Source organism: Notamacropus eugenii, chromosome 4, assembly GCF_028372415.1.
Source record: "Notamacropus eugenii isolate mMacEug1 chromosome 4, mMacEug1.pri_v2, whole genome shotgun sequence".
Classification (NCBI taxonomy): Eukaryota; Metazoa; Chordata; class Mammalia; order Diprotodontia; family Macropodidae; genus Notamacropus; species Notamacropus eugenii.
Genome location: NC_092875.1, coordinates 104479911 through 104506843, shown reverse-complemented (window position 1 = coordinate 104506843; position 26933 = coordinate 104479911). Strand labels below are relative to the sequence as shown.

General features: G+C 36.4%; 1 long non-coding RNA gene across 1 annotated transcript in view; it reads right to left on the bottom strand.

Moving 5' to 3' along the window:
* The window catches only part of LOC140500430 (uncharacterized), an 82305-nt gene that overhangs the window by 12893 nt on the left and 42479 nt on the right, over positions 1–26933 (bottom strand). The window contains exon 2 of the long non-coding RNA XR_011965734.1: positions 1–26933. This exon is cut by the window's left edge and continues 12893 nt beyond it. This is a non-coding gene — a long non-coding RNA (uncharacterized lncRNA).

Sequence of the window (26933 nt, the reverse complement as noted above, 5' to 3'; positions counted from 1 at the left end):
CAGTTTGCTAAAGGAAACCCCCCAAAATGCCAAAAAAAAAAAAAAAAATGACACTTTTTAAAACAGACTAACCCAAATGTCAAAGGAGATCCAAAAAGTCAATGAGGAGAAGAATGCCTTAAAAAGCACATTTGGCCAAATAAAAAAGGAGGTCGAAAAACTCACTGAAGAAAATAATTCTTTAAAAATTAGAATGGAGGAAATGGAAACTAATGATTTAATGAGAAACCAAGAAATTATAAGAGCATGAAAAAATAGAAGAAAATGTGAAATATCTCATTGGAAAAACAACTAACCTGGAAAAGATTCAGGAGAGATAGTTTAAAATTACTGGTCTACCTGAAAACCATGATCAAAAAAAGGGCCTAGACATCATCTTTCAAGAAATTATCAAGGAAAACTGCCCTGATATTCTAGAACCAGAGGGTAAAATAGAAATGGAAAGAATTTACCGATCACCTCGTGAGATACCAAAAGGAAAACTCCTAGGAATATTGTAGCTCAATACCAGAGTTCCCAGGTAAAGGAGAAAATACTGCAAGGAGCCAGAAAGAAACAATTCAAGTATTGTGGAAATACAATCAGGATAACACAGGATTTAGCAGCTTCTACACTAAGGTATTGGAGGGTTTGGAATATGATATTCCAGAGGTCAAAGGAGGTAGGATTAAAACTGAGAATCACCTACCAGGCAAAACTGAGTATAACACTTCAGGGATAAAAATGGAATACCAATGAAATAGAGAACTTCCAAACGCTCCTGTTGAAAAGACCAGAGCTGAACAGAAAATCTGACTTTCAAATACAAGAATCAGGAGAAACATGAAAAAGTAAACAGGAAAGAGAAGCCATAAGGGTTTAACTGTTTATAGTTCATAAAGTTGAACTGTTTCCATTCCTACATGGAAAGATATTTGTAACTCATGAGACCTTCCTCAGTATTAGGGTAGTTAGAGGGAGTATTTACATACATACACATATACATGTATGTATGTATAGACTGTGTATACATATATGTGTATGTACATGTATGTGTATATATACATACACACACATAAATATAGACAGAGAGCACAGGGCGAGCTGAATATGAAGGGAGGATACCTAAAATAAAATTGTGTTGAGAGAAACATACTGGGAGAAAGAGAAAGGGAGAGACAGAATGTAGTAAATCATTTCACATACAAGAGGTAAGAAAGAGCTTTTACAACGGAGGGGAAGAGGGGGAAGGTGAGAAGGAACATCAGATTTGGCTTAAGGAGGGAACAGCACACATTCAATTGGGTATGGAAATCTATCTTACACTGCAGGAAGGTGAGGGGAAGGAGATGGGAAAGAAAGACTAATAGAAGGGACAGCAGATTGCAAGGAACGGGTAATCACAAGCATACACTATTGTGGGGGGTACAGGTCAAAGGAGAGAATGGAATAAATGGGGGCAGAATAGAGAGAAATGTGGTTAGTCATTTGCAACATGACTGTTATCAAAGTGTTTTGTATGGCTACACATGTATGACCTATATCGAATCGGTTGCTTTCTCAACGAGGGTGTGTGGGGAGGAAGAGAATGTGGAACTCAAAATTTTAAAAATGAATGTTAAAAAATTGTTTTTTCATGCAACTGGGAAGTAAGTTGTACAGGAAATGGGGTATAGAAATCTATTTTGTCCTACAGGAAAATAGGGGGGAGGGGAATGGGAGATGGGGGGGTGATAGAAGGGAGGGCAGATTGGGGAACAGGGTGGTTGGGGTACACACTGTCCTGAAGGGGGAGGAGAGAGATGGGGAGAAAATTTGGAATTCAAAACCTCATGGAAGTGACTGTTGAAAACTGAAAATAAATTATATTTTTAAAAGTTTTATTCTGAGAATGGATCAACAGGCATCACTGGAATGCTGAAGGTGTCTATGACACAAAAATGTTAAGAACTCCTGTTCTACTACATACACTAATTGTTATTTAGCCTTTGCTTAAAAAACCTCAAAGAAACCCACTACTTCCCAAGGGTATTCTATTGCACTTTTTAATAGTTTTAGTTATTTGGAAATTTCCCCTTCTCTCAAATCCAAATCTGTCTTTGCAATTCCTTGCCATTATACTCAATTTTGTCCTCTGGGGAAAAAATAAGAACTTATTTCTTCCCCCAAATAGCCTTTCCCCCTAGTTCTTTGTCTTCAAGTGATATATCCCTAGTTCCTTCAACCAATTCTAATATATTCTTTGTAATCATGGCTGCCTTCCTCCGCAGAACATCACAGAATCTCAAAAGTACAAATGATTTCAAGAGGTCACCTAATCTGGTCCACCACTAATCATGCATCTCAACATCATTATTGTAATCTGCTTTAAGATTTCCAATAACAAAGAACTCACCACTTTATAAAGTAGTCCATTCTTCTTTTGGACTGCTCAAATTATCAAGCTAAGTGGCAGATGTAGCACAAAAACTTAATCTCAAAATTCTGGCCCTGTTATTTAGGTCTGAATGACCCTAGGCAAGACACAATCCCCAGTGTGAGCATTTCCTTTATCAAATGAAAAAAAAAGCTACTTGTAATAGTTTATAAGGTCCCTTCCCATCAAGAAACTGTTCCTTATACTGATTTGAAGCTTCTCAGTATCTTCTAGTCACTTCTTAGATCTGCCTTCTATTGTCCAGCAAAGCAAGTCTAATGTAAGGACACTGGTGAGGTGGGGTATCCAAAGGACCTGAGATCATATAAAGAGTGTTAGAAGGATTTATGGATTTTAGCCAGCAGAAAAGACATAAGGGGAATATAATATATGTATTTAGGACAGTTACATGTAAGAAGGAACACATTTATGGTTGGCTCCACTGGGTAGAATTAAGTGCAGTATATGCAACTTACAAAGAAACAGCTTTTAGTTTGATATATGAAAAAACAAACAACTTTCCATTAGCTTTCTACAAAACATAATTGACTCCTTAGGAGGAAATGGGTTCCCCTCTCCTAGGTATCTTTTAAAATGAAAGCCAGACTACCATTTAACAAATTTCTTGAGATATGTCTAACTAGAACAGACTGAGAAGATGGCTATCTTATTCTTCCTAAGTTTTCTCTTCTCCATGTTTAAACATCCCTAGTTCCTTTAACCAATACCTCTACAGCATTACACTATTATTAAGTCTAGGTTTATATACCTAAGTTATGTTAAATCTTTAGTAATCATTTAAAACATCAGGGTGGTTTTAGTGACTAATTTTTTGGCCACAGCAACTTCCTAAAATTGTTATGTGGGAAGGATTGGTGAGAGGGAGGGAACACTCACACAAGTGAAATCAGAGATAATTTTGGGGTTTAATTTAGTTAGATTGTATAAGAGTTGGATTTTTTTCCCTCTGAATCTCACCCTATACCATCATAGAGAATGAGGTTAGTTTCTTAGGAGCTCCTGGGTGCAAATAAATATGTCCACCTGTCAGGTCTCTAGAGCTAGCTAGTCCTGTATCCTTCCTTTGCTCCTTGACTTCCAGACACTGGAAATTCAGAAACCATTCTCACTGGGACACTGTTCCTGGCCTTGGTTTGTCTCTCCTCACTCCCCCACTCAAAGATGTATCTGATGCTTTTGTCCCAGCACACAGACAGAAAGTCACAACTCTGCAGCCCAGAAGTTGCTGTTGCAATCTGTCTAGGAGTCAACCCAGGATGAAGGAAATAGGTTTTAGAACTGCTGCTTCATGTGTAGTATGTGGAAGCAGTAAAGGGGAATGAGGAATGAGAGGAAAACATGGGAGAAGAATGGCTGGTAAGAGTACATAGAATTTCAGTTCTGAGGTATAGTTGGTTGTTGTCCTTCATTGTCAAAGAGGACCAAAATGACATTACTATGTTAGAGTCAAGTTATGGTGTATCTGACTGTAGCTGATCAGATCAGTATGAGCTTGGAATGCTCTACCATAGGTCAGAGACAAATAGTCCATGTGAACATTTGGGGTGGAATCTCCAAATGAGCAGATATCATGTTTCTTTTGGGTTACTTCAATTCTGCTTTGCTCATAAAGCATTGGACAGTCCTTTGCCAGCACCTTCCATGTTACACAATCAATTCCAAAGTTCTTCAAAGAGACCTTGAAAGCATCCCTGGTATCACTTGTGATTGTTTCTACTGACCACCACATGAGCACTTGCCTTCTGTGAGTTCTCCATCCAAGTCTTTTAGGCAAGCACATATTTGACAGTTGAACAACACAGTCAATCCACCAGAGTTGTATTCTCTGCAGTAGAGTTTAAATGCTTAGTTTAAGAAAGAACTGCAGACTCTGGTACCTTATCCTGGTAGATGATCTTCAGAATCTTCCTAAGGCAATTCATATGGAAGCAATTCAGTTTCCTGGCATGGTGCCTGTATACTGTCCCAGTTTCAGGACCTTCAGTGTGGTAGGCAGTCTAATACCTCCTCTTTCCTTTAGAGCCTCCCAAACACTGAGCTAGCTCTGGCAACGTGCGCATCAACCTCATTATCAATGTGTATATCCCTGGAAAGCATATTGCCAAGGTAAGTGAACTTATCTACAATATTCAAAACACCTCAATTTGCTGTAACTAATGGTTTCATGGATGGATGGTATGATGCTGGCCAGTGGAGCACCTATTTTCTTACTGTTAGACCAAAATGAGCACAAGCATCAGAGAACTGATCCATTTTTTGTTGTATCTCAGCTTCAGATGCTGCAATGAGTGCACAATCATTTGAACAAAAAAAATCATGCACCAACTCTCCACTTGGCTTGTAGCTTTTTAAAGTTAAATAATTTACCATCGGTGTGGTAGCTGACCTTAATGACATGTTTGTCCTTACTGAAGGCATCCGACAACGTTGCTAAAAACATCATATTAAAAAACATGGAAATATAGGATGTGTTCAGGGAAGAGGAAGGTACCTCTAGTGCGAAGGCTGCTGAGCTCTTTTCAAGGCTTCTTCCCACCTTTGGTGTCTACCTGATCCAACCAACTCTCACCTGTGGCTCTAAGAAGCTGTAGCATTCACAGTGTCCATACTCCAGTAAACTATTTTGACAGAGGGGCTATAAGCCAGGTTGAGGGTAAATGAGAGGTCTCAAAGCCTTTGGTGAATTAGGGTGGTGTCTAACCCAAGCAGGTGAAGACTTTCCCTGGTAGAATGAGTAGATGAGAACAAATTGTTCCAATAATCATGGAAGTGGCTGAAGCTGGTACTATGGAGCTCTTAAAGAGCTTGGTTAGACATCAAAGACACCAAAGTCTGAGGTATAGGACAAAGTAATGATTAAGGGCACTGGAAAAGGATCAAGTTTGTCCTTTAATTTGCATCACTATGTTAAATGACAAAGTATAGTACATCAAGACACTCCAAGGAGTGTCAAAATTTAAGACCTTTGAGGGCAGGGTCTATTTAATTTAGTATTACTAGAAACTACCATACTGCCTTATATAGTTTTTTATCATTGTCCTGAATAGGAAAGCTGATTATACATTCAAGAGAATAAAGTAAGAAGAATCCCCCCCACCGAAGTGTAGTTTGTCTATGTAAAATAATAGTAATTACAAAGATATATTAAACAATCAGGCAGATATAACTCTTTATTACCATGCAGTATAATAGTGATGTCATCAAATTTATGTCAAACTCACTTTACTGAAAGTTTTATTTTGTGATCAGCCTTCATATCTTGTTCCTTGTACAACATAACTTAACAATAATCAGGTTAAAGATAATACTGGTAGTATGGTGAAGCACACAGTCCTTTTAAGTATTAGGCATTAGAATACACATGGTACTTATATTTGAAATTAAGGATATCTTGTGTCCCTAGAAATACATATTTCAAAGCAAAAAAAAAATCTTTATGGAATGAAGTAGCAAGGAGAAGGAAAATTGTCTATCTTTCCTCCTGCTCTTTCTGCTTCTAGAGATAAGGCATCATTACTTCTCAGACACATTGAGATGTTTTTTCCTTTGTTGGAAGTAATTAGGAGTCTTGGTTTAAATGGCATTTTGGGGGCAGCTAGGTGGAGTAGTGAGTAGAAAACCAGCCTTGGAGTCAGGTGAACCTGAGTTCAAATCCAGCCTCAGACACTTGACACACTTACTAGCTGTGTGACCTTGGGTAAGTCACTTAACCTCAATTGCCTTGCCTTCCCCCCTCCATAATTAAATAAATAAATGACATTCTGCTGGGCCACAGAATATATGGCAGATAGTACTAGTGTTAACAAATAACCATTTCCCCAATCTGTTTAAGTATCAGTATTTGCTGCTGAATTAAGAGAATATGCAAATATATTACAAGGAAGGAATGAGGGGATAAGTTAGGTAGAGAGTAATTATTTATCTAGTAGGGGTTTGTCCTGTAGATGAACTGACTTTTAATGCCTCTTCTAACTAAGAATGTATGATTAATACAAACTTGAAGGCAAGATTTACCATCTTATCTATAAGAGAAATAACTGATAATGTGAAAAAGGCTAGGCTACCAAAAGGGCAACTGTGTAATTTTCCAGTGGCCTGAAGAATAACCTGCATTTCATTAACTTTTCAAGAAAAAGCAGTCACTTCTGTAAATTGTACCTGGCAGCCTAGTGGCGCAGGAATTTTCTCAGCTTGTATGTTAAACTTTTTAAAGTTTTTAAACCATTTTAGTCAGTAGGATGAACAGTACTTAAAACAGCTTAATATACAGGTATTTAAAGCCACCTCAAGACAGCCAAAACAAAAGTCGTCATAACTTCTAAGCCAGCTTTAGCTGCTCAACCTTGAGAGTCCTAAGATAGAAAGGTAGCTGAACTGGTTCAACTACTAAAACCTTGACTCATGGGACAGTTTTACTTGCTGCACATAATAAATCACATTATAAAAACAGCCTTGAGGCCGGTACATTTCTGTAACGCTAACAAGCCCAATAAAAGAAAGCGAAATTTATTTCACATACTTCTGTTTCTTTCAACATAGGAAAACCAGTTTCGGTTTTTAAATGCAAAAATAACTGTCAAAAAAGGAAAATTTATAATGTTGATTATATTTTCTCACCATTTCAAGCAAGGAGCTTTAAAGTGAGAATATGAAAACAGAAGTTGTGGCCATTTCAACAAATTATAAATCAGCAGGCATTATTAAAGGCCTACTACATGCCAAGCACTAAGGATACAAACACAAAAATGAAGCAGTTCTTTGAAATAGCATACACACAGTTTAGCATTCAGCATATAGAAAATACAGGTTAATTTTAGTACGGAGGTACACTAACAGCAGAAGGTGATTGTAAAAGACTTCATGTAGAAAGTGTAATCTGTGAGAAACTATGAAGGGAAAAAGGAATTCTAAGAGGCAGAGGTGAAGAAGCAGAGTGTTTCAAACACAGGCTTAAGAGATGGAGAACAGCTTAATTTGAGGTATTTAAAGAGAAAGTTTAAAGCGAAGAACAAGAGGTTACAAGTTCTAAGTAAGTTTAGCTACATTATAGATTTACATGAAAAAGGAGCATTTAAGATATTCTGCTTATAACTACAGTTTCTTCCAAGTGGGAAGGATATTAGTAGTTGGTTTGTTTCAAACCCAAACATGAAATACGCAATCTCTGTCCAACACCAGACAAGGCCCTGCTTTTCCTATGAAGTCCTCTCTGAAAATACCAGTTAGTTATGACATTTGTATGGTGCCTGGGATTGTAGCAAATATCTTTTCTTTCACATTAGTCTATGAGGGTCTGAAGGGCAGAAATAAGGTGCTATCTGTCCTTATATCCCTAACAGGACCCATAGCACAAATTTTGATATACTAATATAATTCTGGGAATGTGGACAGTGAACTACCGTTGAATCTAATTAAATGCTAGCATCACATAAGACTCCACTTTAAAATAGTGCAGTTTGACTTGGTCAATATCTAGATAATAAACTTCTACAATCTAATCAGAAATAAAGAAGACAAATATGTAGACATATATACATGCAAAAGCATATAAATATGTATATACACACATACACATGTATGTCTACACATTTACTTTCTACTACACAGTAGATACACATACTATAACTTGTTCATCCATTCTCCAATTTAAGAGCATGCCCTCATTTTCCTTCTTTGCCACCTTAGAAAGAGCTATAGATATTTATGTCCTTAGGGTTTGTTTTGCTTAGAACTAATCCCTCCCTTATTTTACCCTCCCCTCTTTTCCCCTTTCCATCCTATTTCCCTATTGAGTAATATGCACTTAAGCACCTGTGTGTATTCCTTCTTTTAACCAGTTCAGATAAGAGTGAGGTTCAAGTGTCTGCCACTACCTATCATCCTACTCTTGTTTGTAGAGATTTGTGTACCCTGATTATGTAATACAATTTTCTCTAGCCTCATATTTCTTCTCTCCCCCTATTTCAGTGTACTCTTCTTCCATCTCTCTTCCCATTTTTTTTTTTTTTGAACATCACCAATAACAGAACTACTCCCAGGCTTTGTGTGAACCCTGTGAACCATGACAGTGATAGGATTCAGAGTCAACACAAGCATCATGTCCCCATATATAAATACAAGCATTTTGTCCTTGCTTAAGTCCTTTATTGTTGTTGTTCATTCATGTTAACATTTTCATGTGTCTCTTCACTTCGGTTTGAACTTCAAAGTTTCTATGCAGCTCTGGTTTTTTCATGATAAATGCTTGGAAGTCCTCTATCTCATTAAAAATGCATTTTTTTCCCTACTGTAGTAGTACACTGGACAAGTCATTCTTTGTTGTAATATCCTTTGTCTTCTGGAAAACCATATTCCACGTTCTCCACTTCTTAACAGTGGTGACTGCTACCTCTTTTGTGATCATGGTTGCTGCCTGCAACATTTTTTCTTTGACCTGGAGCTCTGGATTTCAGCTGTGATGTTCCTGAGAGTTTCCAGTCTGAGGCTTCTTTCAGGAAGTGATTGGGGAATTCTATTTCCATTTTGTCTCTGGTTCTGTGAAACCTAGGCAGCTTTCTTTGAATATCTCTTAAAACAGAATGCTAAGCTCTTCTTTTTTATGATTATGGAGTTCAGATAGTCCAATGATTTTTAATTTCTTTTCCATCTGTTTTCCAAATCAGTTCATTTTGCTATATTTTACATTTTCTTCCACTTTTCTCAGCCTCTTATCTTTAATATTTCTCATGCTTCATGAAATCACTGGCTTCTTTCTATTTGGTCCATTCTAATTTTCAAGGACATTGTCGCTTGGGCAAGGTTTTGTGCACGCTGTTATTTCCCTTCTAATTCTTTCTGTCATAGATCTCATTTCTTTTCCATTTTCCCTTAAACACTCCCATTTCCTTTATATAAAAAAAATCTTCCAACTCTTTAAATAAAAACTCTTGCTTTATCTCTTCTAGAAACTCTAATTGAGGGGCAGAGCCAAGATGGCGGAGTAGAAAGACACACATACGCTAGCTCCGAACCCACAGACCATAAAATATCTGTAAAAAAGAACTCCCGACAAATTCTGGAGCAGCAGAAGCCACAGAACAGCAGAGCGGAGGAGATTTCTGTTCCAGAGAGCCCTGAAAACCTTTCGCAAAAGGTCCATTGTGCTCCGGACCCGGAGCAGAGCCCAGCCCTGCCTTGGCCACATGGCACCGAGAGGAGCGGATCCGAGCAGGCTTCAGGGATGGAATCTCCAGCAGCCGCACGGGTCCCTCCATCCACAGGCCGTAAAGGTGGGTGAGAGGGTCTTCTCGGCTTGCTGAGAGGGGAGTGGGGTGTCCCCATAACTCAGGCTCCCTCGGGAGGCAGCAGCGGAGGTGGGAGCAGACAGGGGCTCTCAAAGCAGGCAGGAGCTCAGATGCACTGTTGAAGGTCTCTGCATAAACCCCCTGAGGGGTGAGGCGGCCCTGCCCCAACCTGAGCAGTTGAACTTAATCTCACACTGAATAGCAGCCCCACCCCTGCTGAAAGCCCTGAGGCTGGGAAAGCAGCATTTGAATCTCAGACCCCAAGCACTGGCAGGGAGGATCTGGAGGCAAAGTGGGTGTGAACAGAATACTCAGAAGTCAAGTCACTGGCTGGGAAAATTCCCAGAAAAGGGAAAAAAAATAAGACTATAGAAGGTTACTTTCTTGGTGAACAGGTATTTCCTCCCTTCCTTTCTGATGAGGAAGAACAATGCTTACCATCAGGGTAAGACACAGAAGTCAAGGCTTCTGTATCCCAGCCCACCCAATGGGCTCAGGCCATGGAAGAGCTCAAAAAGGATTGTGAAAATCAAGTCAGAGAGGTGCAAGAAAAACTGGGAAGAGAAATGAGAGACATGCAAGTAAAGCATGAAAAGCAGGTCCACAAAATGCTGAAGAAAATAACACCTTGAAAAATAGACTAACTCAACTGGCAAAAGAGGTTCAAAGAGCCAATGAGGAGAAGAATGCTTTCAAAAGCAGAATTAGCCAAATTGAAAAGGAGGTTCAAAAGCTCACTGAAGAAAATAGTTCTTTCAAAATTAGAATGGAACAGATGGAAGCCAATGACTTTATGAGAAACCAAGAAATCACAAAACAAAACCAAAAGAATGAAAAAATGGAAGATAACGTGAAATATCTCACTGGAAAAACAACTGACCATGGAAAATAGATCCAGGAGAGACAATTTAAAAATTATGGGACTACCTGAAAGCCATGATCAAAAAAAGAGCCTAGACATCATCTTTCATGAAATTATCAAGGAAAACTGCCCTGAGATTTTAGAACCAGAGGGCAAAATAAGTATTCAAGGAATCCACAGATCACCGCCTGAAAGAGATCCAAAAAGAGAAACTCCTAGGAACATTGTGGCCAAATTCCAGAGTTCCCAGGTCAAGGAGAAAATATTGCAAGCAGCTAGAAAGAAACAATTCAAGTATTGTGGAAATACAATCAGGATAACACAAGATCTAGCAGCTTCTACATTAAGGGATCAAAGGGCATGGAATAGGATATTCCAGAAGTCAAAGGAACTAGGACTAAAACCAAGAATCACCTACCCAGCAAAACTGAGTATAATACTTCAGGGGAAAAATTGGTCTTTCAATGAAATAGAAGACTTTCAAGAATTCTTGATGAAAAGACCAGAGCTGAAAAGAAAATTTGATTTCCAAACACAAGAATGAAGAGAAGCATGAAAAGGTAAACAGCAAAGGGAAGTCATAAGGGACTTACTAAAGTTGAACTGTTTACATTCCTACATGGAAAGCCAACATTTGTAACTCTTGAAACTTTTCAGTATCTGGGTACTGGGTGGGATTACACACACACACATGCACACACACATGCACATGGACACACACATAGAGACAGAGTGCACAGAGTGAATTGAAGAGGATGGGATCATATCTTAAAAAAATGAAATCAAGCAGTGAGAGAGAAATATATTGAGAGGAGAAAGGGAGAAATGGAATGGGGCAAATTATCTCTCATAAAAGAGGCAAGCAAAAGGCTTTTTAGTGGAGGGAAAAAGAGGGGAGGTGAGAGAAAAACATTAAGTTTACTCTCATCACATTCCACTAAAGGAATAAAATGCACACTCATTTTGGTATGAAAACCTATCTTACAATACAGGAAAGTGGGGGATAAGGGGATAAGCAGGGTAGGGGGGTGCTGGGGTTGGAAGCTCAATTCCATGTGGACAGTCTCAGGCGGGTAAAGGTGGGAACTTCTAAATCTTAGAGTTCTCACGAGACCCCCCAGGAAACGACTGGGAATCGAGGTGAACCGAGCTATCTCGTGTATTTCCGCCTCTTCCCGTGAGAAACGTGAAGGGAGAGAGCTCTCCCCGCCCTCGAGATTGTCCCGGATCTGGGCACACTATTGTTATCTAACAGCACGGTATTCAGATGCAAACTATGCGGCTGGAGAACTTAAGTAGGATCAGGAAAGCCTGAAAGCTCTCTTGGGCGGAGGGGCCACGTGTGAGGACAACAAGGCTCAGCTTTTCCTCTCTCCTCTCTCCCTTCCCCCTCTCTCCCCACTTATACTTCTACTTCCAATCTCTTATTGTAAGATCTTTGCCTCCTTGGGAGATTCTTCGCTCCCTCCTAAGGAAGAATTCCCCTGCACTTCTAACTAGACCCTGAAATAAAGCTCAACCCTTGTTCGACTCTGGAACGTCCTTTCTCTCCGATAGAGGTAAGGGAAGACTCGGGTAGCCCACAGGCCTCTAGGCCTGGCAGGGGGGATGATGGAAGGGAGGGCAATGGGAGGAGGGAGCAATTTGAGATCAACACTCATGGGGAGGGACAGGATCAAAAGAGAGAATAAAAGTAATGGGGGACAGGATAGGATGGAGGGAAATATAGTTAGTCTTATACAACATGACTATTATGGAAGTCATTTGCAAAACTACACAGATATGGCCTATATTGAATTGCTTGCCTTCCAAAGGGAAGGGGTGGGGAGGGAGGGAGGAAGAGAAGTTGGAATTCAAAGTTTTAGGAACAACTGTCCAGTACTGTTCTTGCGACTAGGAAACAAGAAATACAGGTAAAGGGGTACAGAAAGTTATTTGGCCCCAGAGGACAAAAGAGAAGATGGAGACAAGGGCAGAGAGGGATGATAGAAGAGAGGGCAGACTGGTGATAGGGGCAATTAGAATGCTTGGTGTTTTGGGGTGGGGGGAGGGGACAAAAGGGGAGAAAATTTGGAACCCAAAATTTTGTGAAAATGAATCTCAAAATTTAAATAATAAATAAATAAGAAACTCTAATTGAATTTGTGCCCAATCTGCTTTTGCTGAAGTATTCCTTGTATGTTGTTTTCCTTTCTTCTGCATTTTTGTCTTGAGCAGCCCTGCTACAATGTTCACTAGCAATGTTCTTTTTCTGCTTGCAATTCTCTCCATCTATTTCCAGACTTTGGACTTGCTGTAGCTGGGCTCTACACTTTTGGAAGGAAGGTCTGGGCTGGTTCTGTTCCTGCTTTCTTGGGGTAGATACTAAATACTAATACTAATTCCAGGATCTTAGTGACAGGAGAGGTACCTAAAAGCTTTAAGTACACCCAGGTCTAATTCAGGGCAGTTTGATTGCTATCTCCTTAGACTGAGTTCTTCAAATTCCTGGCCTAGGTTTGAATCTTTCCAAGAGGGACTGTTGCTGGACTCAGCTCCTATTAGTTAGCTACAAAGCTCTACTGGGAGCGTGGCAGAATTTTAGGTTTGTCCTCTTTAGGGTAAGCTAGATGAAATTTTGCTCTGTGCCTGGGGTCTGAGTCAAACCCCTGCTATTGCTTGTGGTTTCTGAACTTCTTCCTTTCTCCATATCCAATCCAGGGCTTCCCAACCTAGGAATACCACTCACTTGCACAGGTCCCTTCTTAGTCGGCCCGACATCTGTGACCTGAAACTGGGTAGTGGACAACGAAGCTGTCAATTCCACTTATTCTCTTTGTACCCTTGGTATGGACCTGAGACCTCCTCTTGCCCTAGGCCCAGCTTCTTCATCACACATGTGGCCCAACCTCATCCCAATTATCCACAGACTCCATGTCTGTCTCAGCTATGCAGAGCTGAACTGCATAAATGACACACTGGCTTTTTCTGGATTTCACCATAAGATTTCAATCTAGTATACTTTCTAGATCTATTTGGAGGAGTTTGTAAAGGTGAGTTCACTACACTGCTTCTTACCATTCAGCTCTCGTGCCTTAGTCATTTTAATCAGCATGTCTACATGGCATAAATGATAAAGGAGATGGATTCCATATCTTTAAAAACAAAAGAAATCAAGTAGAATTTAAGCTCCTTAAGGACAAAAACTGTTGCATTTTTGTCTTTCTATTCCCAGAGTCCAATAGTGTTTGGCACATAGGCACTTAATAAACACTGAATTGAACTGGCAAAAAAGTAGTGAATGTAAAAGAGCATCCTCTGAATTCACATCAAATTCAATTATAAACTAACTGAAGAAATAACACTTCATTTTGTATTTTCTATTAGTGAAAAACAAAAACAAAAAAGTATACATGGTATATGTGGAGTAATTTGGTAAAAAGGAAGGGGACATTACAATATTTACTGCTGGCATAAGAACACATTTTAAGCAACATAATTGATAAAAACATGCTCATCTTCAGATAATTTAACTTTTATGTAAGGAATGCATATTCTTTTTTTTTAAAATCATGTTTGTTTTAGTAGAATAAGAAAATAAGCAAGAACATCTTTTTAATTAAAAAAACCTTCATTACAAAGTGCTACATACATAAATATTATTTGCAACAAAAGTTCTACATAAGACTGATTACGAAGTAAAACATTTTAGTCAATAAAGTCTGAAAAAATAGTAAAAATGTAGAGAATGTCAGTTAGGAATTTGACCCATGTTATGGCCAGACAATCTCACCTTGTGCAAGCATTCCAAGAATTTTTTTCTGGTTTGAGAGTGTGGAGTAAAGTGCCCGTTGCTATTTAGTGTTTTTAAAGTGGAATTGGGGGGAAAAAAGAAACAATTTAAAGAGTTGCTTTTAGATTATGTAGTACTTCCACTGATGAATTTTTCTTGAATTGCAATAAATTGTAAACCAATTTAAAAACGTTGGATAAGTTTCAAGGAACTTGGGTAAATCACATACTGAAATCACAACAGTATATAACTAATGCTTCTCAATATATTGAGCTACTTCAAGTCACTGGTCCCATGACTAAGGAATCTAGTAAGGTTGTCAAAAAAAAATAAAAGCAGGGAATCCTTCAGGATTACGGTCTATAAATCTTATTTTTATTTTTAACTGAGAAAGCCCCCATATCTTGCACTCATCTTCCACAGTCACAAAATTAAACTTGTATTCCAGTTATTTCTGGGCTTAGGCAGAGAAAGGTTCACAGAAGCTTGCCAAATTGCTGAGATAATGTTTCTTAAGAGAACCAAGAAGGGTTTCTTGTTAGTTCATTTGAGCTTGCAGATGTTTCACTGATAGCAAATGGCAAACATTTCATAAAACTGATGAGAAAAATTATGGAAGTGTGTTTTAAGTAGTTTTATAAGAATGTTCAATAAAATGTTATATATGTAAACATAACTACATATGGATATTAGTTTATCTTCAAATCATTCAGAAAAATATATTACAACTTTTATAATCTGAAAATGTCATTGGTACTTATAGTAATGTTAAAAAATATCAATTGCTTGTACTCATTTCCCTTCAACCAGAAAATTAATATTACCTTTACTACCATAATAAAAATAGTTTTACAACTACTTTAAATCTGACAGATAATAAACAAATAGGACATAAGTACCTAATAACCAAAAGCTTCTACCAGTATTTTTTGTGCCCCAAACATCCCACAGCTGCCTGTCATAATATTATTAGATAATGACAGATCAAATCTTTACTATGACTTTAAACATTTAACCCCTAAAATAATATTGCCAGATGCTATTTTAGAATGTTAATAGGCTGTTATTCCAAGTCAGCTGAAGTAAACATCCACCTCCCAGCCAATCATGTGTTACAGCTGAGTGTAGGATGTTTACATGAACTGGAACTCAGTTTAATGACCAGCTTATGAAATTTTTTTATTTATTTAAGTTCACCTTAGGATACATATGAGATCTCATTCAAACTTCAATTTCATACAGCATAAATTTTAAGATAACACAATAAATCAATGAAAAAATGACAGATAAAAGCAGTTCAAAAATGTACTTCAAATTTTGAGAATTTAGGATTCTACTTATTAAGGAAGACAGTTATGGCAATACATACTGATAATCCCTACACAGCATGATCTAGAGAATATATAATATATATAATAATATATACTGCATATAGAGCTAGACACAATATTTCCTTCCCTACCTTCCTACCACTATCCTCAAATATTCTACTCTGTACATGGATTCATGTACCCTTTGTCCTGCCCCAAACTGTCTGATTTTAATGCTATGAGTTGTTCTAATGCAATGATTCCTTCTCAACTTCTCTTTCCTTCCCCCTCAGAATTCCCATCTATATCTAACCTTTTTCTATTACTGTTCAATGTCTTGTTGCTTCTGTTTCAGGTAATCTCTTATCAGAAAGAACACTAGATTAACAGAGAGAAGATCAGGGTTCAATACCCTGGATAAATTACTTCATCTTGAGGTATTTCAGCTTCTTCATCTGAAAATGAGGGGGGCTGGACTGGATTACCTTTAAGATTCTTTCTAATTCTAAACCCTATGATCTTTCTCATGGTAGATCTATGGTACCTTTCTTCCTCCTCTCTTCTCAGTCTTACTGAGCTAGCTTAGGGGGAAAAAAATTCCCTCTTTATTCCACTTGAGTCAAATATGATCCTATTATTAAGAAAATGGACAAGAATTAAATTTAAAGTAAAATTACATATAGAACAAAAGCCAATAATCTCTAACCCTCTAGAAGTACCCAAAAGTTCCTTGCTGCCTATCTCTTCATTATTTTCTAAGTAAAGGATTTTTTTATCCAACTGTCAGTATTCAAAATTTTAAAAAAATTCCTGTCATTGTTTAATTACCAGCTTTATAAAAGTACTATGAACCAAAAAAACAGCAATATCATAAAACTTTCAATTACCCACACTAATGGAAGGAAGTTGTGACTGATGTAATCCAAAAATAGAAAACAAAATGTGGTAAAATTTGTCTTACCTTGACAATGGTTTTGTCAGAGAGAAGATAAAAATTAGTTTACATTCCATATGCATACGTAGATTCAGTGATTTTTGGAGTGTAATTCCAAATTACTTTTCACAATGGCTAGATCAATCCATAACTCCAGCAACAGTGCATTAAGCATACCTGCTTTTCCACAACGCCTCCAACAACTGTCATCCTTTTGTTTCTAACAGATGTGACGCAGAACCTTAGGAATTACTGAATTTCCTTTTTTCCCCCTTAATCAGTGATTTGGAACATTTTCCTCCCATGATTTTTGATAGGCTGTAGATCTTGCTTTAAAAAGTCTATTCAAAATTGCCTAACCAATTATCTAGTGGGGAATAGTTTGTTTTTATACATTTGAATCCATTTTTTAAGCGTTGGATATAAGACCTTTTATCAGAGAAATTTGATGCAAAGATTTTTACCCAGTAAACCATTTCTCCACAAAAAATTTGGTTCCCTGTGATCAAAATTGTCCTTTTAATCTTATCTTCTATGATGTTTCTCATTTGCTCACACTCTTCACTTTATATACTGTTAAGAAAGTGTTTCCCTTCCTTGTTCTATATTGCTTATGAAATGATGTAAATCACATACCCATTTAGAGCTTATCTTGCTACATGATATGAGACAATGTTCTAAACCTAATTTCTACTTGACTGCTTTCTAGTTTTCCCATATGTTTTTATCAGTGAGTCTTTCTAGTAAATGGGATATTCAGATTTGTTGAACACTATTTGCTTCTTATATATCTCTAAGGGAACTTCTAGATCATCTACCCAAATATTTTTTCTAGAAAATAATTTCTTGAGATTCTTGACCTTTTGCTCCTCCAGATGAGTTTCACTGATATTTTTTTCTAACTCTACAATGTAATATTTTGGTAATCTGATTGCTATGGTAAGTAATACATTCAAGGCACCATGCTAAAAATTCTGCTTTGTACATGGAATAGTGCAAAGAGTACATGGCTTGTAATCTGGAGATGTATGTTCAAGTTTTGGCTCTACTACTTTCTAGGTGCATGGTCCTGCTGACTCCCCTAAGTCTTGGTTTTCTCATATATTAAAAATAAAAAGTGTAATATTATCTACCTTATATTGCTTTCTACTTTTTTATTATATTTTCCACTTTTTGAATTACACACATCTGGATAAATAAGTGCTATTTGAAACTATTTTCAACTAACAAAGGTTATTTGTTTTTTAATAAAAATTGTCCTAACTGAAAATGAACATTTGCTGCCTATTTAATTTTAATAAATTATCTCCAAATCATCTTAAAAACAAACTTCAGCAAAAAATTAAGTTGGAAAGAATTCATTTAAAGACAAAACTAGATTAAAAAAAGTAGTTTTAAGTGACGAAGTTTCTCATGCTTTCTATTTAACCTAAACATTCTCTATTTTATTCAAAGCAACAATTAGTACAAGGCTGCTTAGACACACATTAATGATGTATTTACAAACAACTTAGTGGTATATGACAAACAATTTAAAAGAATCTAACTTTTCTAAGACATGTAAGATGTGAAGGATAAATAAACTTGACTACCTTCAAATATTAAAACTTCAAATCATTTAAAAATACTTGAGGTCATAGTTAAAGTCACCTAAGCAAGGGTAGCTAAAATTATAGCTGATGAAGAATTTATTTCACCTCATTACGCCTGAATAATATAGAACAAGTGTTATTTAACACCAACTATACTATTAATTCTGTAGTATACAGAGACAACAGAACCACCTGAGCGTAATATGTCTGTTTTAATGAAGTTCAACCCTTTTTGCTTAGAAAAATATTTCTTATATACAACTCTATAAAGTATACTTGTTGTTAATACATATGACTACATGAAAAAATAAACTTCTAAATTAAGCTTTTCACAAATGAACAATTTTTAAAAATAAAATATAATACTTTGGAGCAGAATCTGACACGTGCAAATATAAAAATTTAGGTCATTGGGGCGTATGTAATATAAAATATTCTACTACAAAAAAAAAAACAAAAAATAAATTGCTTTATCAAGAAGACTATTAGGAAGTGAACTTTGATGGAGAGTAGCATAGACTAAGATTTGTTGCTGTAACACCTTGAATTATCAGTATTTGAAGTAAACAAAGGAAAGATTTGGACACTATCCCTCTCAAACAAAAGAAAAAGAACATTACTAGAATACTATACCATCACAGTTCAGACAAATCTTAGATGACATCTAGGACAACCCATATCTGAAAGAAAAGTCCATTCCACAACATCCTTTTAAACAAACTATACCACTGGAAAGTTTTAAAGATGGTACAAGTTGGTACTTTGGAAATCCATGATTTCATTATTGTGGTCCCTCATTACCAAGACAACCAATGAAGATGAAAACCCTTCTGTGAATCCTCATCCTGTCTGACTCACATCCATATTTTTCTGAAATTCTTCCATAAGGAAGAGTGTTAAAATAAACATCAAATCAAATATGTATTAAGCCTTTACTAAAAAGGTACCTCAAAAAGATCACATCCTTTGTGGAGAAAAAAAATGCTTTGCAAAGCTTACCGTACTATAGAATTGTGAGCTGTTATTAGTATTAAAAATGTGATACAACAGAAGAATATGTCATTAATATGAATAAAAATGTCTTGTACTTTAGGGAACAAGGATGCTTATTAAAATATGTTCACTTGAATTATTGTGACTTTAAATAGTCAATTATCAGAATTTTAAGGGTAAAGTAAGAGAGACACAGTATGGTATAGTGGAAAGGACCTGGTTTTAAAACCAGAAGATCTGAAATCAAGTTCTCGCCTTTTTATTCTTTAGGTGAACTGGATTAAGTCACATAACCTGTCAGTGCTCTAGGCCAAAGGTGTCAAATATGGGATGCAGTCACATCCAGACTATAACACACATAGTCTGCCTGACTCAGATTTAAATGTAATTTAGAAATATTTAACAAAAGAAATAAAAATACAATAAACACAGAGAATGTTAACATGTGGTTTTCTAAGTCAATATGTGCCTTGCTGCAAGGATCCTTAGGTACAGTTTAGAGACTTCTGCTTCTATCTGACATCACTGCTCTAGGCAACTCTCTAAAAGAATATTATGCCTTATAGAAAAGGTATCAACATGCATTTGTTAAGGAAGTTTCCATATCTGGGACTGCCCTATATCGGTGAAATCATCAATCCAGCCCATATCCCATGTATAAGAGTAGGAACCATGTTTTTAGCTCAACTAAGTGTGGTACTGTATATTTCCCTGTGCCTAGAAATTGATAAACCAGTGTTTTATCAAAGGGATTTAAATAAATTAAGAAACCATTAGGCTAATGGATGGAAAAAAGAAATAAGATATTAAGAAAAACCATCTATAACATTTATTAGTCAGTAATAGTAATTGAATTATCACTATATACTTTATGTAAAGACATAATTTTGGTGAATTTAAAACCTCTAGTAGAGGAAAGAAGTAAAACAAAAGAACCAGGACCATATACATGAAAAAAGCTTTAAAAACATACCAAAGGTACAGATAAACAACTAATTACATCTATGATCCTAGGGATGTTTTTCAGAGTTTAAAAAGATCTTAGAGATCATCTGGTACAAGCCCTTCTTTAGATTAATTATACAACTAAAGTCCAGAGGGGTTAAGTATCTTTCTCCAGGTCACACAGGCTAATAAAAAGAAAACTTAGGATTTGAAATCTAATCCTCTGACTAAGTCCAACTCTCAAGTGGTAAGCAGGGTAATGAAGAGTTGTTGCTCTGTCTAAAGTAAGGTATTTGGGGACTAGAGGGCTTCATAAAGAGGCAATCTGATCATAGTTACAAAGGTCAGAGTGATAATTTGGCTGAAAGAGATGGGCACCTCTGCCAGGGGAAATGTGGCATTTCATGGATCAAAGGTAAGAGCAAACATCCATAGAGAAGCTGATTTATCTGGCATGGAAAAAAATACAATAAAGAATAATATTGATTAATCTGATGTAGAAGATGAGATTATGGTAGATGTGAGGCTAGAAAATGGTAACTGATAAGAGTTTCGATGCACACACTGTTGACTACTTGGCTTAGTAACAGCTGTAAGACGTTCCACAGCTAGAGTCTGGCCAACAATGCCATTACTCTATAATTTTTTTTAAATTTTCAAATCCTCACACAGAGCAAAAATTCCTCATTGCAAGCTGCAAAAAAATTACTAAGGAAAGAACTAAATTCATTCCTTGGTATATAATAAAATGTGTAAAGAAGAAAAATCAGTACAAAGATAAACTCTGGCATAAGTGGAAATATAAGGAATAAAAGAAAAAGCTTACTCTCATGACATAATCAGAAAGGCATCCAATATGAAACTATGATTCTTATATGAATTACAATGGGTCACAAAGCAGAAAAACCAACTAAAATCTTAAGGACCCTGAAGAATATGCTTTTTATTCTATTTAATTACAAAATTTTATTGATTTAATTAACAAACAAGTGCTATCACATTACAAACAAAAATACAAATAGAACACGTGTGGAGGAAAGACACAACTTAGTACTTCAAAATTTTTCCACTCTTCTCATCCTCTCCACCACTGCTCCTTATGCAAAGGAGACATCTTGAGAGGATACATAATTATAACGTGATGACGTTTGTGATTAGCCGGTAGCAGCAAACATCTGACTGAAAGCTTGGCTGTGTCTTACAGCTTCCAGTCGGGGATGTTTACAACGACAGACTTTCGTTGACAATTACAAACTTGATGTATTGCTATAAGCTCACCAGTTATTTTCAAATTTCTCTTTTACTTATAAATTTTTTGTGTGTGTTAAATAGCACTCGTAAAAACTAGGAGAAAAAAGCTACAGTTAAATGCTGTTAACATAATAAGAAAAGGTCTAACAATTTTACTTTACAAAAAGAAATGAGAAAATCTGATTTGAATATGACTGGAAATATTACATATACTTATTTTTCATTATAGATATCATCTAATGATCTTATACAACAATGAAGATGCAGCTCTTCTAATTGCTGAGAAAAAAATTAGAGATATCATTCCTTTCTCTCCCCAAACTAGTGAAATGCAAAATGTTTGGGGGCAGGACTGAACTAGATGATCTCCAAAACCCCTTCTCATTCTAATATTTTATGATATAGCAAATTAGCAACTTTTAACCAAAATTAACCACTCTCACCCTCCCCTATTTGAATATGCCCTTTAATGTGAATTGTTTTTGTGCTACTGATGATAAGATTTATTACCTAGAATAACCTTTTCTTCATCTCCCCATTGTGGCCAACAGCACTAATAGATCATTACGTATTAACATCATCTTTTTTCCTCCCATAGTGTCACCAGACAGGTTTATCAGGTATTCCAGTACACCACTGGTCTCCAAAGCAGAACAAGGGAGCTGTGGCAGTATGCTAGGGAGGTAGGTACTATAGCTTAACTCCAAGTGGTGTGCAAATAACCAAGAGACAAAAATTAGATGGATACAGCGTTGGACCTGAAAGATGAGTTCCAATCTAGCAGCAGACACATCAGATACCTACTAGCTGTGTTACTGAGAAAGTTATTCAACCTGTCTCAGTTTCCTCATCTGTAACATGGGGCTAATAACAGCACCTACCTCTCAGGATGGCTGTGAGGATAAAATGAAATAACATTTGCAATGTGTTATGTAAATCTTTAAGCAAAAAATAAATATTTGCCACAGACCTAACCTCCAGATCTCCCAGTGGTTGAGGCAACTCTGCACTTGGGTCTTAATGATTAGTGAGTAAGAACTCTAACTTCCTCCTTCCTTTTCATTTTGCATAGAAGAGAGTGAGTTACACAAGACAAGCAGGGACAGCTAGCTTGTGATCTAGGCAGTGCTTCTTAAACTGGGGGTGGTGACCAAATGGGCTGTGTGTAGAAAAAGGCATGAAGGGGTTGTGAGTAGAAAAAGTTTTCACCCCTGAAGAGTACAGACACCATTACAAGTATCTTTTTTCCTCAAACCTATTTCCCAGACTTCCCTATATTACTGTTCCTAAGATACCACCAACCTTCAATTCTGCCATGTTTTCAGAATGTTTGTCATCTCTGACTCACTGTCCGTCCCCACACACACACACACACACACACACACACACACACAATTAGTTGCCAAATCTGATCACTTCATCCTTATCACTCACATCTGTTTCTGTTTTTCTACCTATGTGGTTAACATCCTACTGCGGGACCCTCATTGTCTTTTAGAGACTATTGTAATAACCTTCTAATTGGTCTTTCTGCATCATGTCTCTCCTTTCTCTAATCCATTTTCAACATAATGACAAAGTGATCTTTCTTGAAACATAGATGTGACCATGTCACTCCCCTACTCAATAAACTCTAATGGCTCATTACTGACTGTAGGATCAAAGATTATTTCATTTTTATCTCATCCTCTTTCATCTCTATTTTTATATAAGTTTTATACTATACAGAATTACTATCACAAAACATGCATATAATTAATTAGTAATTAAATATATATATTTACAAATCTCTCTCTCTCTCTCTCTCTCTCTCTCTCTTTATATATATATATATATGTATGTGGGGTGTATTCTCAAAACCTTTTGCTTTGATAGGGCTATAACATCAAAAGAGTTTGAAGACCATTGCTCAAGTAGCTCAGGGGAATGGTGTATATATACATAGTATATTTGAATATAGGCAAGGCATTTCACAAAATCTTTTCAAATAATGGAAAAATTTTCCCTTTCCAAAAAATAGAAAAATGTAGACTGCATGATAATAAGAAAGATTCACCGGGATTTAATGGATTAAGGTTAATGTGAAGGGAGATCTGTAATAAAGTATTCTAGTAATTTGTTCTTTACCCTATGCTACTTAACATTTTAATCTATGATTTGGATTTATACTTGCAGGAAACACATGACAGAATTGAGATTTTAAAAAAGATTCCCGCAGTCTGAAATAAAGCACTTGATCTTGGGTTCAACAATCAAGTGCAATTTTATAATGTAGCTGGAAAATAATAATAAGAGCTAGCATTTATATAACACTTGCTTTATATTTATTAATTTGATGACAAATTTCTGTGAAAACTTATAGGTTTTAGGTAATCACAAGCTTAATTTGAGTCCATCCTATGACACAGAAGCCAAAAAGGCTGAATGGATTTTAGACTACATTCAGGGGGACATGCTGTTCCCAAAACATGTCATACCATACCTGAAACACTGTGTTCACTTTCTATTTTACAATCTCTAGGGCATAGCATAGTGGTAAGTAAGTACTTGTAAAACTGAATCCACAAATAAGAGAGGATACCGACAAGTTAGAAAGTATCCAAAAAAAGGTAAAGAAGATGGTAAGAGCACTTGACCCTATAGTATAAAAAGTGAAGCTGAAGGAATTGGATATGCATAACCCGGAGAAACTAAGACATAACTATTTTCAAATACATGATGGATTGTCAATTGGGAGAAGGAAGATTTGTGTTGTGTTTAAGTTCCAGAGGGCAAAATGAATGACAATGTACAGAAGTTGCAGAAGCTGTGACTGAAACTCAATACAAGAAAAATTTTCTAAGAACAAGAGTGGTCCAATATTGGGGCAAGCTGCTTCAGAACACAATGAGCTTTTCATTCAGAGACAGGATGACTATTCATCTGTCAAGGATAGTATAGACAAGATATTTGCTCAGTTACCAGGTTGGACAATATGGAATCTGAGGTCTCTTACTTAGGTTCCAGACTTAATATATGTGTAGATAGCTGACTAGGGCTGATAAAACAAACTGAACTATATTACCTCACCCTTTAACCTGAAATTATCACATTACCTGAACTATTTTCCTAATGGGAGTAATATGGAATAGGCTCTGCAGTTGTTTTAGCCAAAGCAGGTATATGGGACTTGGGAGTCATGAAACTTGGGCTTTAATTGCAGCTGCCACTTGTTAGTCACATGATCTTCAGTAAATTGTTTGACTTCTTTGAATCTCAGTTGCTTCATCTCTAAAAAGGAGATGGTAATACCTGTATTATCTATCAGGGTGTTGTGAGAAAAAAAAGTTTCTTTCAATTTCCCTAATCATACAACCACTGCCCCTGTTAAGGACCTGACCACCTCTGCTTGGTGACTATCTAGCCTTCCTAATTGTTCTCCCAGTTTCCTGTCTCTTCCTTTTCCAACTGATCCTCCAAACAGCTCCCAAATTAATATCCTGAGGCACTTAATGTTTGTTGAATTAAAGTGACCATATCTCTTCTCTCCTAAAAAGTTTTGGGTGGCTCCCTCTCGCTACTACAATAAAACATAACCTTTTTGGCCTGACATTTAATGCACTACACAATTTGGCTTTAAACAGGCATTTCCAAACCTTATTTCATATTACTACTTTATGGACTCTATTTAATCATTTAAGCCTAGCACTGTGTGTGGAACATAGAAGACACCTAATAAACATTTCCTAATTGATATCTTCCAGCTAAAGTGGACTGCTAGGTGTTTTTTTTCAGACGAATTAAATACTCCATTTCCTGCTGCCATGTGAGAGATAGGAAGCTGGCTTCACATGACTGAAAAATGCAAACTCCCCTATCTGTGCCTCTTGGAATTCTTATCTTCCTAAGAGGCTCAGCTTAAATGAAACCTCTTACAAGAGACTTCCTCTTACTCCCAGTTTTTAGTGCTCTCCCTCATCAAATTACTTTTTTTTACGTATTTGTGTTATACATATTTTGTACTTTCTATACTGAAGGCAGGGGTTATTTCTTTTTTGGCAATATATTCACAGCATGCTATTATTAGGGGCTTAACAGTGCTTGTTGAAAGGGCTTTGTAACATGCGCTATATAAATGAGCAATCAGTATTAGCATTAGCAATTAGCTAATCAGCAATTAGTGTTCTGAAAAGTGCAAGAGATGAAATCTAAATAAAAGCAGAAATATTTGGATTCCAGTACCAGTCTAATTGTGTTCTATAATTTAATGATTTCTTTTGTCCAGACTTAAGATTTCACTATTAAGGCAATTTCACCAAAGGAGATCAGCAATGTATCTAGAGTCTCAGATAAGCTCCTGGCTCAGTCACACAGCTACTATGTCTGAATTAAGTATGTCAGATTTTAACCGATTTGAACCCAGGTCTTTTTGACTCTGAGGCTTGCTCTCTTTACCCACTACACCAAGTTGCCTCATTTAATTTCATGAATATGAATAGGAAAAGAGAACCTTTTAAAATAAATACAAGTCATCTAAAAATAAAATTAGATCTGAGGTTATATTATAGGGAAAATGTCAAAAACCTATTTTCTTTTACCCTAGGAATATATAAAATGCAAACTCAAAAGTAGCATACAAAGTATAACATAAATCTACTGAAGGAAAACGCATCTACTGTTTTGAAGATATGAAAAGGACGAGTGCCCTGTAAGCTGCCACTTTTTTTGCTTCCTTCAAGAAACTACATAGAAGCCATCATTCCGGGTACTGACCACCATATGTTAATATTAAAAGACTGTTTTCCAATATAAAAAAAAACTTTTTGTTCATATGATGTAAATAATTCTGGCCATTACACGAGTCATGTTAAGATTAATGAGAAAACTACACGCAGTCTCTATGGTTACTAATTTGACCTTCATAGTTTTTTAGGACAAATACTTTTAAAAATCCAGTCACAATTTACAATAAAGTCACCTTTGTCTGCTCTACAACTGAAAAAATTCAATGTTTAAATTGCAAAGAAATACTTGTTTCATGCAGAAGTAGGCACATGGTATTTGACTAATTAGGTTGCTGAGCATTAAGCTGTAATGAAACATTTATTACAACAATCTCTTTTAAAACATTCATTTTTTTAAAAATCAATGAAGGTTAACACAATGTCAGCTATTTAAGCAGAAAGTAAAAGAATTTCCCCCTTTCTTTTCACAGTTTTTTTTTTTTAAAGGGTTTCTGTATCACAGTCATTATACTTAATACAAGAGAAAATAGAAAGTATGTCTTGGCCATGGAATCACATCATATTAAATTTCACAATATTGTAAAATCCTATTATTATAGTACCTTACCACAGTAGCATTTTTTACACCATGGACCAAATTATGTCCCTTTGGCACATGATTATATACAAAGAAAATAATGTAGTCTAAAGATTTATTAGTCACTAGAGTTCTAGCAAAAGTGCCCCTACAAGAAGTCACCTAGTTTCCACTTGAAGTAAGGAATAGTTAACTTACCACTTCAAACTATGAGACAGTATCACCTTAAAAACTCTGTTCTTTAACTTCCACACACTGGTCCAAGTTCTGCCTT